This window comes from Notamacropus eugenii, chromosome 2 (assembly GCF_028372415.1).
Source record: "Notamacropus eugenii isolate mMacEug1 chromosome 2, mMacEug1.pri_v2, whole genome shotgun sequence".
In the NCBI taxonomy this organism is placed as follows: domain Eukaryota; kingdom Metazoa; phylum Chordata; class Mammalia; order Diprotodontia; family Macropodidae; genus Notamacropus; species Notamacropus eugenii.
The window spans coordinates 321,161,359-321,179,290 of NC_092873.1; the positions used below are offsets into that span (position 1 = coordinate 321,161,359).

Sequence of the window (17,932 nt, forward strand, 5' to 3'; positions counted from 1 at the left end):
TTTACTAAATTGCAAGCTAAATAGAAGAGACCCCATCTTATTATCTATATTTTGGGGTTAGGTGCAATGTTGTTTACGTTGTAGTATAGGTGCTTGATGAAAGTTTCTTTAACCAAATAGAAGCTTTAGGTGAACATACACACACACACACACACACACACACACTACACATATATGTATATATATATAAATTTACAATGTCTACATAACTGCAAAAATTTACAGTTATATAGCTTTTGCAGTTAACATATATAATATTGCATATTCTATGTCTATCTACTCATCCATCCCTATTTCTCTATCCATTCATCTCTCCCACTCTCTCATTCTTCTGTCTCTCTGTCTCTCTATTTCTCTCCAGTCTTGCTCCATCCATCAAGATGCCCTCAGTGTAGGAAGTTGCCTCACTCAATGATATAGATTGTTCTTTGAGAGTTGCCCATGAGACTTGATCAAAGCTGCAGTCACTATTAATGTCCAGAGCCAAACTCAGATCTTCTTGACTCCAAATCCTGCCCACAGTGCATTTTACACTATGTGCTTCTGTATCTAATACACATAACCTCTTAGTGCCCCCAAACAACTCTCTAAGACTAGAAGTTACACAGGAGCTATGCAGTTTTTTTAGTACTAGAAGGTGAATACTTCTAAATACTCAGATCTGGACACACAGACGCAAAGAGACACACATAGACATGTGTAAGGTATATATTGCTACTGATACTTGTATTTATGTGTATATTGATAATAGATATATAGAATATCCTCCCCCTCCTGTCTGGAAGAGGCAATACTAAATCTCCCCCAGATCTTACCTGTCTTCACTCTGATCTTTCCTTCACCAAATTGGAACCTAAAGATTTAATCAATCACATACTGTTTATGAGTTAGACCAATGTTAGCTTAGAGGCAATGCATTTAGGGGTCTGGTAGCTTTCAAACTTATTTTTTTATTTTGATTTTAAAATCAAATCTGGCACCTTTCTCTACTTTTAAAAAATAGTTTATATTAGACAAAATTTTGTTAATACAAATATAATATCCCAGAGCCCCCAGTTGGGAAAATTTCTAACATTTAGTGAAAAGATTAGCTTTCTGGGGTAGTTTAAATTTTGTGTAGTTTGAGCAAACCTGTAACATTTTTTCAGGCAAAATCAGAACACCCGAAATGTTTAGGGAGAAATCAGAAGAACATATTATAATGCCTCTTACTAGAGTATCACTAGGAAGGGAAAATTAGGAAAAAGAGTAGACTTTTAAAACTTCCTTCAGCCCTTGAAGAGGTGATTACAACTTCAGTCTAAGAATCCTATTCCAAAATGCCCACAGTCCATCTCTACCTCTTCTCAGACATATCTCAGCTCTCTTTTCTCTCTCAGCTAATCCTTTCCTCTTTCCTCACTCTGCTACCAATTCTTTCTAACGTGGCTTGTTAAGTTCCAGGAAGGGTGATAACTTTTCCACTACGATGTTCAACTCATATAGGTCCAATTCTTTCCTCTTAATATGCTTTCTTGAAGACTTTATATGTCTCTTCAAAACTCCTAGGCATGATTCAAGTTCATCTTCTAGGACAAAGATCTTAATAATTCACAATCACTCTCAGGGCTGAGGAAATTCTTGTCCCTCTGAACTGCAATGTCAGTCAGTTCTCAAATCTCTATTAATTTAAAGTGAGGAAACTGAAGCCCAGATAGTTTAAGAGATTTGACTAAGGTAAGAAAGTTAGCAAGTGGTAAAAACAAGACACAGAAAATTATGTCTTCTGACTCCAAATTAAGTATTCTCTACAGATTGGTGGAACCTGTTAGGGAGCACTTTACCCTTCAATCCAGATTGAGAAGATAGAAAAATATCAGAGGTGTGCTTTTCCCACTCAGTTTTCTAAGCATAAAAGTCATAGCTTATCTTCCCATTATATCCCCATTCCTTTTTGTCCCCCTACAATTTTCCTGGTTATCTCTTGGTGTTTTCCATTCTTGTAAATTTTTATTGCTTAATTTCCCCCTTTTCATTAAAAAACTCCAAAATGTAAAAAATTTCTTTTTAGACATTTTCTTTGCTTCTATAGTTTTGAAGCTTTTTCTTTTCATTCTCACTAAGCATCTGAATATCCATCAGATGATTCCCAGACTCTCCCATAGGAGGGCCGCATTTATAATGATCAGTATTACATTAAAGTCTCAAGATAATGTGACAATTATTAGCATGGAGGTACAGCATAATTCAGGTCCACCTTGGAGCCTGACATTTTAGCTAGCAGATTTCCTAATTATACCTCAGTTTCACATATAAACTGCTCCCACATGGCAGAGCAATATAGTGGAATCATGAGATCTGGGTTCAAATCCTGTCCAAGACACTTACTGTGTGACCATGGACATACACCTCTCAGAGAGGCACTTTCCTCATTTGTAAACTGAGGTTCTTCTGGGACCTCAGAAGCTACTGGCAAGAAAGTACTTTGTAAGCTTTGATTCATATTAACAAAATGTTTCATTATTACTTATTAGAAACATAATAAAACAGAAAAAAATGAAATGTGTCAGAGGTTTTTGCATGGTCATGGGTTGCCTTCTAGGAATTTAACAGATGAACAAGGTGAAAGGAAATGAAATGATTCAAAAGCAGAGGGGACTTTTGAATGTACTAATGCCCTTTCATTCCATCATGAAGAAGAGCCACATTTATCTGCTATAGCCAATAGAGAAATTGGTAATAATGACTGGCTTACCATACACAAAGTGTTTGTTTGAGAACAGGCCTTCAACCAGGCAATAATTTGTTATAGTAATCTGGTAAAGCAACTTCTCAATGCTGAGAACTCAAACTCAAGAAGCTAAAAAATGGATTACAGACAGTTTTGCTGAGTCACCAGACTGTTAAAGGTTAACAAATAGCTTTCAGAAAACATTGATCATAGACCATCTTGTCTGAAGCAAACACTGTAGAGTCCAAGACTCTCACTGGCAGCAAACAGCAGAAACTCGAATTCTAAAGCATTTTTTTTCTACCTTGGCTGCATAACACCAAGTGATAGAAAGCAGATGATGAAAAGTGTAGAATTGATATTTATATGTTTTATAATTTCATCCCATAGGTTGGCATGGCCAAGGGATTTGTTTCCAGGGGGAACAGGCTGCTGGTAATGAACCTCTTCCTGCTTTGTTATGCTGGTCCACACACAGCAAGAAGAGTTTCTCATTGGACCCTTGCTTATGGTTTGTCGAAAGTGGTAGAAGCTTCTGGAGCTTCACTGGCACAGCCTTCAAGAATCACTTCATCAAAGACAACATGTAGGATCAGAAAGGAAGGCGGGCTGAACATGTTATGAGAGCAAGAGATAACTGATAGGCTGTGTGCTGGCATTGTATCTACAAAATGTTGGTCTAAAAAATAAAGGCTTCTGGTACATTGGGTAGATTCCCTATGAAGGACAGATAGAGGATTACAGGACCAAATCTCAAGAATTTAGAAGGCATAAATAGATTAAAATTTGTACTGGCATAGTATTTCAAAATTCTTATAGAATTATCAGTAATATTGACAAAGTTTATCTATGACATGACAAATTGAGAAGAGTCTGTTCTCAGTCAGTCAATAAGTTTCTGAAACAACTAAGGACCATTTATTTATATAATCCATTGTGTAGGTCAGAAATTAAATTCCATTAAATTCCACTTAAATTCCATTAAAAATAACAAACAAAGTGCCTACTATATGTAAGGCACTGTGTTAGGTGTTCAGTACACTAAAATAAAGAAGTGTGTCTATGGGGAGTTGGGAGGGGTAAGATAAGACAATGAGAAAAGATCAACAGGGTGGCATGAGAGATCTGAGAAGACTGAATGCTTCTAATTCCAGGGGATTGTATTTTAGGGAAAATTTCATAGGGAAGATGAAACTTAAGGTGGGTCTTGTGGGAGAAAAAAGATTTGGATAGAAAGAGATATGGGGAACAATTCATTCTAGGAATATGAAATTGTGTGTGTGTGCGTGGGTCTCTGTGCATGTAACTCCATGACGAGAGTAGAGGACAGAAGAAAATAAAAAAAGAGGAGTATCTAAGTTTACCCAAAGTGTAAATTGAAAGAGGTGGTATGGCATAGAATTAGACTGGAAAGGTAGGTTGGAGATTATGGAAGATATTGAATGCTGGGTCAAAGAGATCGTACTTTTTCCAACAAGTAACATGGAGACAGTGAAGATTTTTTTTTTTAACAGGGAAGTCATATGATCAGACTTGGGCATTAATTAGTAAGATGACTGGTAGGATGAAGTGAAAAGGAGAGAGACCAGAGGAGGGAGAACAAAGACTTGGCTGCTGAAATAACATGAAGAATTATTTTAATATCCAACTCTCATCCAGTGAGTAAAGTCCCTATCTAGTAAAAGAGCTGAGCAGAGGAATACCACAAGGCACTGAAATCTTGCTCACAACTGTTCTGATATGCTGCACTAGACATGAGATAAAGTGAAATGATGCCAATATATTAAAATACTTTAAACAAAATGAAGGAAAGGAGAGCAGAAGTCCTTAATGTGGGCAGAAGAAATGTTTCATGGATGCAATGCATCATTGTCTGAAGCTAAATAATACTGACCTTGCCAGCAGGGAAAAGAAGGGCAAATAGACTGCACTGGCATGAACTGATGAGTGACTGGGGTGACTACTTCAGCAATAATGCCATGCTGACTATAGGGCCTAAGAGGTAGGAGGAAAAATGGCCTATCTTTTTATCCCAGTATGTAGCACAGTGCCTGGCACACAGTAAGCACTTAATAAATGCTTGCTGACTGACTGGGATTTACCAGTTACAGTTAATTGGTGAATCAGCAGATCAAATGAACTTGAGCAAAAGGGGCCATACCTTAATAGGTAAGGAAAAAATTTAGGATAGACATGATTCATTTAGGTATTATGGTTTTTAACCCTTCTCAGAATAAGACAATTTCTTTCCTGCCTGATGTTAGCCTCCAAAACAAGTCTGAGGTTTTGTTTTCTTTAGCTGGAAGGTTAGTCTCAAAAAGTCCCACATGGAAAAATAGTACCTCCTCCTACCTGTGGTCCATAATTGGGGGCCTTTGAGGTTTGAAGTTTGTTTACAGTTTCTTGGAGAAATAAACAGCAGAGAATAGACCTCGTTTAGTGTTCCTTCTCAGATAATTATATTATATGCAACCTCAATTCATGAATATAGATTTAAATAATTGGATAAATATCAATTGCTGATGGGTAGGATGAGCCAGTATATTAAAAACGCAAACTGCCTAAATTAAATTACTTATTCAATGCCATAATTATCAAACTACCAAGGGATTACTTTAGAGAACTAAAAAAAATAATAACCAAATTCATCTAGAGGAGCAAAAAGGTCAAAAACCTCAAGAGTAATAATGGATTGAATGGAGCCTATCAGTACAAGATCTCAAACTTTACTATAAAACAGTAAACATCAAAAATGCTTGGTACTACTTAACAAATAGGGAATGATCAATGACAGACATTAAATGTACAGGATATGGAAGCAAATGAACAAAGGAGCCTAGCATTTGATGAATCCAAAGATCCCAACTTCTGAGATAAAATATCACTAGTGGGAAATTGGAAAACAGTGTGGCAGAAATTAGGAATAGATCAAATTTCATACCATATACCAACAGAGGCTTGACTTAGACAATAAAGGATGCTAACATAAGCAAATTAGAGAAGCAAGGAAAAAATTAGCTTTCAGACCTATGGATAGGGAAAGGGATCATGACTAAACAAAAGGATATAAATTATCACAAAAGATAAAATGGACAATTTTAATTACATAAAATTATTTTTTTTTTGCAGAAACAAAACCAATGCGCCTGAAATTAATGGAGCAATAGGCAACTGGGAAAAAAATCTTTGCATTTAATTTCTCTGATAAAGTTCTCATTTCCAAAATATGTAATTAATTGACATATGGTCAAAGGATAGGAATTGGCAAAGAATATGAGTATGCAGTTTTTCAGAGGAAGCAACCCAAACTATGCATAAATATATGAAAAATGTCCCAAATCACTAAGCATTAGAAAAATGCAAGTTAAAGCAACTTTGAGATTCTACTTCACACCTATCAGATTTCAAAGTTGACAAAAAAGGAAAATGAAAAAGGTTGGAGGAGCTGTGATAAAACAGGTACATTAATCCACTGCTGGTGGATTGCAAAGTAATCTGGAAGTATATACAAAGAGTTACAAAACTGAAGGACATGCTGATCCAGAGATACTACTACTATTAGGTGAATGCCTCAAAGAGATCAAAAAGGGGGAAAAGACACACATGTACAAAAAATATTTCTAGTAGTCCTTTTTGTAGTGCAAAGAAATATAAGGAAAAAGGGATACCCATCAACTGGAGACAGTTGAGCACATGGCATATGAATGTAATGGAAGAAATGATAAAGTGAAAGGAATCAGAGAAACCTGTGATGATTTGTATGGACTGAATCAGAGTGAAGTGAGCAAAATTAGAACAATTTATACAGTAACAACAATACCATAAAGACAAACAAATTTGAAAGAATTAAGAATTCTGATCAATGCAATGACCAACTGTGACTCCAGAGGAACCATAATAAAATATGCTATCTACCTCCCGGCAGATGTAATGGACTCCAGGTACAGATGGAGACACCTGCTTCTGGATATGAATGACTAATGTGAGAATTCATTTTGCTTATATGTGTGTACACACACACACGTACACACATACGCTGGTTTTTCTTATCTTTTTTCTTCATTGGGATTGCCAACAGTGGTGGGAGGTAGTGAAAATAGATTTTTTTTAAATAAAAAAATAAATTTAATTTTAAAAAATATAGTAGGAGTCATGGGTCACTATAATGAATCTTTTGCATTTTAAGCATTTCTTTTATGTGTAGGAAATAAAAAGCTGACCTGTACTTGATTTCCATTGCATAATCAGTATCTTTCAGATCTTTTCTTGGGAAGATTCTATACTTGAACCATATTTATATTTTAAGTCATTTCCCCAAAGGCTCCAGGAATGGGGACATAAGGAATAAAAGACAAGGAAGAATCTGATCTTTTTTTTTAGAGGGCCTAACTCTCCCAGGACCAAACTTGGTCTATGTTTTCAGGACTTGGGTCCCTTACTTCCTGCCTCTTGGGACCGTAGGTTTATTGTTATGGATATATTTATTTTCTAGCACAATTTTCATTTTCCCTGATCAATTTCCAATAGTAGCTATTGAGTTGCCAACCAACTGGGTTGCCAAATTGCCTTCTTTCTGCCCTTTCCCATTGGTCATAAGAACACATCTGAGCATAAATAATTCGTGATGCTGACTTACACACACTGTCAGGCATGTGTTGTGGAAATGCAAACTGTGGGAGTATTTCTCTGGACTTGAGGAATAATTCAATCCAGTTCCCATCATGTCATGGCACCATTCATATTAAACTGGTCTGGGTTTCTGATTATTCATATCCCTTATCACATCAAGTATTCCCATTCCTGAGCTATATTCAAACTTAGGCAGCTGTACAAATTTGATAAGAAGATATAGGATGTCATTTCACAAGTATGCACACGTGTGTATGTGTGTATAAAGAGAGAATAGGGGGAAATGGAGAGAGACGGAAATAAGTCTCTAGACAAACTATAAATGGTTAGATCAGCATTTCGCAAAACTCAGGGAACATCTATACATTTTTGATAATAAGCATGCCTATCTGCAATGGGAAGTGGATACATTTATGAACATAAACTAGCTCATGTTGTATCTCTGTAAATGGTTTAATTTGTATTCTATAATGGTTACATATTATATCTTTGTAAATCATTTAATGCCTGTGATAAGATAGGATTATTTAAAAAAGAAGAGTTTGTTTTTGTGAACTTTGGGAAAGAGTGTTGAAACTTATACTAATTTTTTTCTTCTTTTTTGGCAAGTTGGAAACAAGAGGCTTCTTTGACAAATCGGTTTTTGAAAGTCATCTCTTAAAAACAAGATATTAGAAAAAAATAAGATATTAGCAAGGTTTGGGTATCCTTTGTTTTTAAAATGAAGTGGAAATACATGCAATGTAGAATAGAATTTTATCAAGAAGGTTTTTTTCCCATCTAGGGTTGCTTACTGTCACATGATGGTGTGGTACGTATTAAACACTTCATCTCTAGAAAAAATAATTGAAAACCTTCTCTTAAGGCATTCTAGTATTGAATTAGGAATCATAGACCCGGGTTCCAGTCTTGCCTCTGTCTAACTAGCCAAAGGTCACATCCCTTTTCTAGACTCATTTTCCTTCTCTGTAAAATGAGGATATTGGGTTACTTAATCTATTAAGGTCTACTAAAATTCTACTATTCTGATTTTCTTGAGTCTGATAAGTGTTGAGAGGTTATAAGAAAGAAATAGCCCTACAAATGGGTCAGGACCTTAAGGTAGACATTTCTAAAACAGAAATATTCTTAGGGATTTTTATCATGACATTACACAGGTTACACCAGACAAACACACAGGTTCCTTATCAATGGAAATTCTAAACCAAACTGGCTTCTTCCTGGTTCTTCTCCAAAGTGCTCAGAGTATTGTCTCTCTTTTATAGGATATTTACTTGGTTGCATCTTTAAAGAATAAGCAACATGAGTTAGAATCCTCTGCCTTTAGCCCTCCCCAACAATTATTTCTCTTTATTTTTAGAGAAAAATGATAATTGCTTTTCCTTTACCCCATGATTTCAGAAAGCATACAAACTGATAAATAATTGTAATTAATAATTAATTAAATCAACTAGAGTTACTTTTTAGCTAACAATAGGAGAAAAACTACCAAAGAATGGAGAATGTCTTTTGTGGCTTCTGGAAAGAAGGACCATTCTGAAATATAGATGTGACTAATTTTATGCAATGTGTTTTTATTACAAAACTTTGCATTTTATAGAAGGATCTACCATATACCTCCTTGAAATAATGAGCTCTCTTAATGTGTTAATAATATGATGCGAAATATTTAAAATAATTTATTCCCCACTTTGGAGAATATGATTACTCCCTAATTTCTATTTTCATATATCATTTTTTTAAACAGGGTAAACTTAGATTAGAAATGGGGCCAACGTAGCACTGTACTAAAAATGCATCTAGGGAAGGAACTGGAACTGGATAGAGCATGAGCTAGGGAAAAAAATAGGGAAGGTCATCAGAGTATCTCAACTTTGTCTTTAACTTATTGTGTGTGGGTTTGCTGCCACACTGCCTGTTTCCTAGGTTCATGATCCGTAATCCCTAATATCTTAAGTCTTTGTCCTTAGAGCAGAGTAATGCTCATATATTCTAATGACTACAGTAGAATCATATTTCTTAGCTTTCTAGTTTGGTCTACTTACCTCAAATAATTTTACCTTATGTTCTTCAAATTTAGCAGACACCCTGCTCCAGGCAGCACCCCTTTGCCAGACTAGCTCTAAAACACTTCCTAGTCCTCTCCAGGCCCATAGTCAACCATATTCCAACATCATTCCCCATGGTAGTTCAGTAAAAGGAAATACTGTGCTTTAGGAATCCTTTAGGCTATAATTATATTTTTGCCTTTAGACCCATGCCTTAATTCAGTGATTTCTGGTCACTAATGAAGTGACGCAAAAACATAGAATAACACTTGAAATGTAAAAATGACAACTAATACAGTGATAAGAATATTGGCCTGTGAATCAGGAGACTTGGGTTCAAATTCCAATTCCATTGCCCATATGACTTCAAATTTATGGGATTCTACTGTTTCATCTGTAAAACTATGAGCATGTGTGGGGGGAAGTAGGGTGAGGTCAGGGGCAGGGATGGATTAAATGATCCTTAAGATTCTTTCAGGATCTACTGTGATGTCCTATGGTTCTTTGATCAAGGCTACTGGGATGGGTAGCTGTGAGGCAGTAACAATCGCATTGGCACTTAAGAGTCTAGACCTTGAGGATGGCCCATGTCAACTGAAAAATCATTACTAAAAACAAGCTCCTTATGCCAGTTATCATAGCCTCCCCCTCCTATTCCTGTTTCTTCTCCTCCTCTTCCTTCTCTTACACCCATACACACATGCATGCATGCACACACACGTACGTGCATACACACATACACACCAATTACAACTTGTGTTCAGTCATTTTTCAGTCATGCCTGAGTTCCTGACCCCATTTGGAGTTTTCTTGGCAAAGATACTGAAGTGGCTTACCATTTCCTTTTACAGATGAGGAAACTGAGGCAAACAAGTTAAGTAACTTGTCCAGGCTCACACAGCTAGTAGGTTTCTGAGACCAGATTTGAACAGAGGAAGATGAGGCAAGTCTGGCAATCTGTCCATCACACCACCCAGCTGACCTCAGCTACAATTTAATATCATATAAATCCACTAGTACTGAGTCAAAAATCTTGATTTTTATTCAGAAGTCTTAGTTATTCACTGTAAGTGACGTACCAGTGTGAAAACTTCCATCCTTAGCATTTGGTCCCCTGAGAAGGATCAGGTCTATGACTGACATCCCTGAGAGTATCTGCTAGAGCCAGATAGTTCTTTCTTTCAAAAATAGTTCAGAAGTAGCCATATGCTAGATGTAAGAAGGCTCAGCAAACTACACCCCAATTTATTTTTAAGGTACAGAAGATCTTCTTGCATCCTGTGCCTTCATCCAGAACTAAATCCCCAGGTAGGACACAACAGATGCCTTTGGAAAGTGGTGTTCTGCTGGTTCTGAGGTTTAGGATAATGGTAGCGTTGACATGTACTAGAAACTTTTCCTAAATCTTAAGTATTTCCTACGTGTCAGACACTGTGCTAAGTGCATCTGTCCTAGGAAAGAAGGACTAGACACTCTTTTGCCTTCTCTCTGGGTAGATAAACCAGAGGGAGAATATTGTAATATAACCAATGTAGAAGCATACAAAATAATCAGAAAAACAAAGGAGACTCAACAAGTCACTACTAGTTCCACCTGTGTTTTTCCCCCACAATGAGATTTGTGAGAATAAACAGTTTCATTATGTATTTTGTGTCTCCAATTCCTTTCTGTGTGACATAGGTCCCAATTCCCTTCAGTTTGCCCTGAGTGAAACATAATTAGAATAGGTCTGATGGTCACCCATCCAATATACCTCTGAGTGTAGCACAGTGAGGATTCACTTGGAGAAACGACAACTTTTTATTTGTTGCATCAGTGCTTTCTGGAACTTTTTAAGATTTTTCTTCCGACACAACCTGTATGTGTCAGGAAGAGAGCAGAGAAGAAGGGCACAGATCTGTGCTAAGTCTGAATGGTCAGGAAGCTGTTAATGGGCCATATTTCAGATTTTAACTCCACCAAATGAAACTTTGAAAAAAGAACTTTCCATCCCCACAGATTAAATTATTTCTTATTCACTCTTATTTTCTGAAGATGCAAGTATCTTATCATCTACAATGATACTAAGACATCTGAATGAGACATGAAACAAGCTGCTAATCATCCATGTTTTGTTTATTATTCAATGTAAAATAACGGAATATCTTGAAGCTTTTATGTAGGCAAAGAGTTGGGTCAAACTGATTGTGCGAATACCAAGATAGTGAGTAGGTTAATCAATATTTAGGGAAATTCCCACAAAAAGGCCTGAGTTGCATTTGTGTATACAGTGTGGTGCAGCAGAAAGCATGCTGGATTGACAATCAGACCTGGATTCCAGTCCCAGCTCTGACACTGTTTGATTTTAATGAAATCTTCCTTAAGTTTGTTTTGCTTGACAATGGATATTTATTAAAAAGACTTTTTTTTTTTCTTCTCTAGTGGTAGGGGGAGGGTAAGGAAGTAGGAGAGAAAATGGATTTTTGTAAACTGAAAAAATAAAGTAATATAATGTCCTCTTTAAGCCTCACTTTCTCTGCTATAACATGGGCACCATCCTAGTGTTGGCCCTTATTACTTCATGCCTGGACTATTTCAACAGACTGTTGGTCTCTTTGCCTCAAGGCTCTCCCCACTCCAGTCCTTCCTCCACTCAGCTGTCAAATTGATTTTCCTAAAGCACAAGACCATGTCATCACCCTGCCCCATATTCAATGAACTCCAGTGGCTACCTCTCACCTCCAGTATCAAATAAAAAACTTTCTGTTTGTCATTCAAAGCCATTCACAGCCAGGGTACCTCCTACCTTTCAAATCTTCTTACACTTTACTTCCTTCTTCTCCTTTCCCCCTCAATCTTTCCCCTGCCCCAATCCATACCCATTAGGATTCATTGACACTCATGTCTTAATTGTACCTTATACAAGCATACATGACACTATCTCCAGATTCTGGACATTTTTTACTGGCTTTCCCCTCTGTTTGGAATACTCTCCCTCTTCATCTTTACCTCCTAGTTTCCTTGTCTGCCTTCAACTAAAATTTCACTTTCTACAAGAAGTCTTTCTTGATCCCCCTCAGTGCTGGTGCTTCCCTTCTGTTGATTATCTCCAGTTTATCTTGTAAATAGTTTGTACATTATTGTCTTTTGTCTCCTTGATTAGACACTGAGCTCTGTGAGAGCCTTTGCCTTTTTTTCCCCTTTGTTCCAGTGCTTAGCACAATGCCTGACATGTAGTAGGCACTTTAATGCTTACTGATTCACTGTTTCTTATTTGTAAAATAGGGATAATAATACTCAAACTAATTGTATTACAGGATTGTTGTAATGTAACAGGTATGTGGATTATTTTCTCCCTGAAGTTTTGGTTCTGCTGCAGGTTGGAGTTAAGTATGGCTCACTTGATTCACATGTTTTATAAAAGTACCATCATTGCCCCAGTTTCCATTTCTGGTATTTGGAACCCAGAAAGAATCTCACCAATGGGGAATGAGGAAACACAGGCATTCCCAATGATCCAGAGAGAACACTTGGGGCCCAAATGGGTATCTGAGTTTCTGAGGGATGGATTTTACTTGGAACTGGTTTGAATATCAGACTTTTTCAGTGCTGTTTTGATGCTCCTGAAATTACGTCTATTAAATGAACTAGCTAGATCTAAATGTGCTATGAGTTGGCAGGAAATTAGCTACTCTGAGGGTGAACTCTTTCGTATCATCTCTGGGCTAATGCCCTGGTCTATTTTCTAGTTACAAGTTCCTTCTGGAAGCCCGTTCTTTTCTCTCCTGATGAGAAAAAGTTTTAAATAGAAGACAGGTAGAATTCAAAAGGTGAAGGTTTAAATGGTATAAAGATGCCTCCTGCAAGAGGGATACTGCTCAAAGTAGTAAGTACAGAATGCAGGTTCAAAATAACTGTGTGTCATTTGAAATATCATGCTTCTTCTGATAAGTGATAGTTGCTTTTACAACCCATTTCCTCAATGTCCAACAAAAAATAATTCAAGCAAGCTTACCAGTATTGATAAGGTATCTAGAGGCTAGCAGATCCTCACAGACAAACCAGCCTGTAGTTATATAGGTCTTACGGAGAAAAGAAAAAGTTGGGGACCAGAAGAAGGGGATACCCATAATGATGAGTGTCATGTACCCCTCCCTGGCTACCACAATTAAAGACATTGGGAGAGTATGGCCCTAAGGTCTTCTTGAGGGAGTTTTCTTTTGTATTTATTAACCCACTTTCTATCTTGGCATTCTGCACAATAAGGAAGTCTCATCCAAGGCTAATAATAGGCCAAAGCCATCTCTGGGGAATAGAATGAGCTCATACCTACAGTACAGGTGCCAAGTATAATAAAGGTTTCTTGGTCCAACCTAAATATAGGCTACTGCCCACCTCAGGGAGTTTAGTAAAGGCCTCTGGTGAGTAAAATACTGTCTGCTGTGTAGACACCCAATGTGGCTCTTTTGACAAAGCTTTTTACTAACTGATCCTGAGATGAGGTCCTGGTAATAAAGGAGCTGGTTATTAGGAAGTGTTATTTCACTCTGGGTCAAATGGGAGTGGGGGAGGCTAAGAAGAAGCAGAGAGATTTGCAAAATGACATGCAATATAAATGACTGCTGTAAACAGAGAGTTTAATAAAAAGGCTATGTAGGAATTTATGGGCAACCCAAGGATAATTAAAATTATTTATCTACTTACCTCCCTTGCTGGCTGATCAGTCTATTAATTATCTATTATACTCCCACTGATTTGCATTTCAGTGAGGCAATTGGGTAAGGACAATTGAAAAACAGTGAGGCACTGGAGCAAAGGGAAGAAAAAAAGGACTTTAGGGTGGGGAAGATGGGAGCTGTGGACACTCTAAACTCTGCAAACCCTGAATGAATTGACAATTTAAAATCAGTGGAAGGGATTTTACTAGTCTTTTTACTAGTACTTTACTTTTTTTTTTTTTTACTAGTACTTTTACTAGTTGCAATGAACCATCTCATACTAGTTCCCAGGGAGACTGGATTGTGTTCAACTTTGAAAGTTTAGCCAGAAACAACAGGTGCATTCCACCTGGCTTCTCAGCCTAATACAGAGAAACATCTCAGATGTACGGTAGCAAAAAAATTATTTAAAGGGGAACATACCTGTTTTCAGAAGCGACTGCTCCTGGGGATTTATATAGCAGTTTTCCTGCTGAAGGGGACAGGCAGACCAGCTAAAATGAAATGTTGGAGAATTTCCTCCCTGTTGTTCAGACTTAACGCTGTGTTTAAAAAAGAAAACAAGAGAACAAAACCATCTTCAGTCTCTGAATCTGTAGAGTACATAAGATGTGTGCTCTCACTCTCTTGATTAAAACTATTACAGGACTGGATAGCATGAGAATGAAATCTTTTTAATGTTGTACGAGAGGAAATCTTAGATAGGAGGATCTCCGCTCTACCTCTCCTGCTTGTAAGACTCATAATAATAGCTCACATTTATTTAGTGCTTACTATGTGCCAGGCACTGTGCTAAGGACTTTATAATTATTATCTCATGTGATCTTCACAACAATCCTGGGAGGTAGGTGCTATTATTATCTCTGTTGTTATGTGTGAGGAAACTGAGGTAAATGAAGGTTAAGTGACTTGCCCAGTATCACACAACTCTTAGATATCTGAAGCCAGATTTCAACTTGGATCTTCCTGACTCCAGGCTTATGATGTTACGTTTTAACCAGTGCAAGGATCAGAAGGGCAAAGAGTCCATATTGCTTCACTAAATGCTGAGCAAGAAGAACTAAAAAAGCATATTTAGGTTTTTTTTTGAAAAGACGTGCCTGGCACATAGTAGGTATTTAATAAATGCTTGTTGACTTGACAATATAGCACATACATACTGCTAAGACTAGCTAGAGCTCCTCACTTGAGTTACAGCAGCTCCTTAAGACTGGTCAAAGTTCCTTACTAAAGTATAACATTTCCCGGGCAGAATCTGCCCCTCTATCAATCAACAAGCACTTGTGGGCACCATAAAGACAAAGAAAAAATGTTAGTCTCTGCCTTCAAGTAGCTTACATTCTTCTAACAAGAGAGACAACATGTCTACGTTATACAAAATGAATAAAAGGTGATTTTGGATGGGAGTGTACTAGCAACGGTAGGGGAGAATCAGGAAATATTTCTTGTAAAAAGGTGGTACTCGAACTGAATCTTATTTTGGAAAAATATTTGTTATTGATGTCTTCCTTTTACATTGCTTAAATTCCACTTCTTCCAGAAAACAATTTAACAAATTTTAAACAAGAAAAAGCAGATGGAGAGAAAAAAGTCAGTCAAACAGATTAACACAATGAAAGATTTTGACATTACATCCAATGTTCCACACCTAAACATGTGTACCCCTCAGCACCCACAGACACACTTCTTTGCAAAGGAGTAAGGAGAGGGTGTCTATTAATATTTCCTCTTTGGTGCCAAGCTTATTTTTTATAATTCTGCAATTTTCTGCTCCATTATCTTGCAATGCCATTCTTATTCTTGTTATTATGTAGCAGTTATCCTTGCCATTAATATTACTGTACTCACTGTGTATATTGCTTTCTTGGTTCTGCTTACTCTACTTTGCATTAATTTATGTAATTCTCCATATGCTTCTATGTATTCATATTAGTCATTTATTATAAAACATTTATGTTCCAAAGTTTGCTTAGTCATTGTCCAATTGATGGATATCATCTTTTCCCAGTTCTTTGCTACCAAAAAAAGTTGGATCCCTTCTTTTTTGTCATAATGATCTTCTTGTGATATAAGTCTATCAGAAGAATCTCTGGGTCTAAGGGTATGAACATTTTAGTCACTTTACTTGTGTGGTTCCAATTTGTTTTCCAGAACCATTATACTAACTCAGAGATCAGAGATGAATTTTAAAGGAAGCTATGGATTCCAAGAGGTAAAAGTGAGGAAGAAAAGCATTCCAGGCAAGGGGAACAATTACCAAAAAGTCATAGAGATGAAAGAGAGAGTGTTTTGTGCATGGGTGGAAAAGTGAGCAGGTCAATAGGACTAATTGCAAATACTTGAGAAGAGATATGATAGATAAGATGTCTAAAGATAAGAAGTGGTCAGCAAAAAGAGCTTTCAATGCCAAACAAAGAGTCGCTAGAGTTTGCTGGGAGTGGTTGGTAGTGATATAATCCCCTTGGTGGCTCTGTAAAGGATGGATTGAAGAGGGGAGAGATTTGAGGCAGAAAGACCATTTATGAGGCTGTTGCTACAGTCTAAGTAAGAAGTGATAAGAACCTGAACTAAAGTAGTGGCTATGTGAATGTCATGAAGTACATGTATAAAAGAGCTGTTGTAGAGATAGAAGTATTGAGATTTTTGCAAGTAATTGGTTATAACCCATTAGATTATAAATTTCTTGAGGACAGGGATTATATATTGTCCCCTTTCCCTTTTTTTTTTGTACAATTAACTTAGCACAGTGTCTGGCTCATATTAGGTGCTTAAGAAATGTGTACTGAATGAATCAAAGAATAAATGTGCAGGGAGTGAGAAAAAGGAATAAAGGATGATGCCAACCTGGGTAACTAGGAGAATGGTGGTGCCACCACCAAGATCCTCATTCTATCCTGGGCTGTATTAAGAGAGGTAAAACTTCCAGAAATAGGAAAGTGATAATCCCATAGGATGCTGCCCTCAGTAGACCTCATTTGGAGTACCAGATTCATTTCTGGACACCATGGATTAAGAAAGACATTGAGGAGAACATTGTACACAGTAACAGCCACAGTGTTCGATGACTGATTTTGATAGAAGCCCTTCTCAGCAATAAAAGGACCTAAAACAATTCCAAAGGACTCATGATGGAACATGCCATCCACATCCAGAGGAAGAACCATGGAGTCGGAATGCAGAGCAAAGCAGACTACTGTTTTTGTTTTCTTTCTTATGGTTTCCCCCATTTGTTCTAATTCTTCTACGCAACATGACGAATGTGAAAATGTTTTTATTAGGAACATATGTGTAGAGCCTATATCAGATTGCATGCCATCTTGGGAAGGGTGAGAGAAGGAAGGGAAGAAAATTTAAAACTTATGGAAATGAGTGTTGAAAACTAAAAATAGATTGATTGAAAATAAAATAATATTGAATAATATTTCTAGAAAAGAAATTGATAAGTTAATGAACATATAGAGGAGGGCAATTAGAATGGTAAAGGTCCTTGATTCCATGTCATATGAGGATTGATTGAAAGAACAGTGCATGTTTTGCCTGAAGAAGAAAAGCCTTGGTGGTGATAGTGAAGGTAGCGAAGATAAGATTGTTTTTTCAAGTATTTAAAGAGCTGTCATGCTGAGGAAGATTTTACTTGTTCCATTTAGTCTCAGAGGTCAGAAACAGAAGTAATGGGTAGAAGTTACCAAAAAAGGTCCATTTAGGTTTGATATCAGGAAAAACTTCCCTAACAAATGAGAGCTGTCCAAAAGAGTAATGACCTGCTTTGAGAGGACTTCCCACCTTGAAAATCTTCAAGCTGAAGTTAAATGATTATTTGTGGGCATTGTTCTCACATACATATGGAA

The 17,932-nt window shown here is 37.0% G+C and overlaps 1 protein-coding gene across 6 annotated transcripts in view; it reads right to left on the reverse strand.

Annotated features, from left to right (window-relative positions):
• The window catches only part of RBFOX3 (RNA binding fox-1 homolog 3), a 967,429-nt gene that overhangs the window by 387,301 nt on the left and 562,196 nt on the right, over positions 1-17,932 (reverse strand). For 4 of the 6 annotated variants that reach the window (XM_072645213.1, XM_072645206.1, XM_072645208.1 and 1 more), the window contains one exon: positions 14,508-14,626. The exons of the other annotated variants lie outside the window; for them this stretch is intronic. The gene's annotated coding sequence lies outside the window, so the exon portion shown is untranslated. The remainder of the gene's footprint in view (positions 1-14,507; positions 14,627-17,932) is intronic. 6 annotated transcript variants of the gene reach the window in all.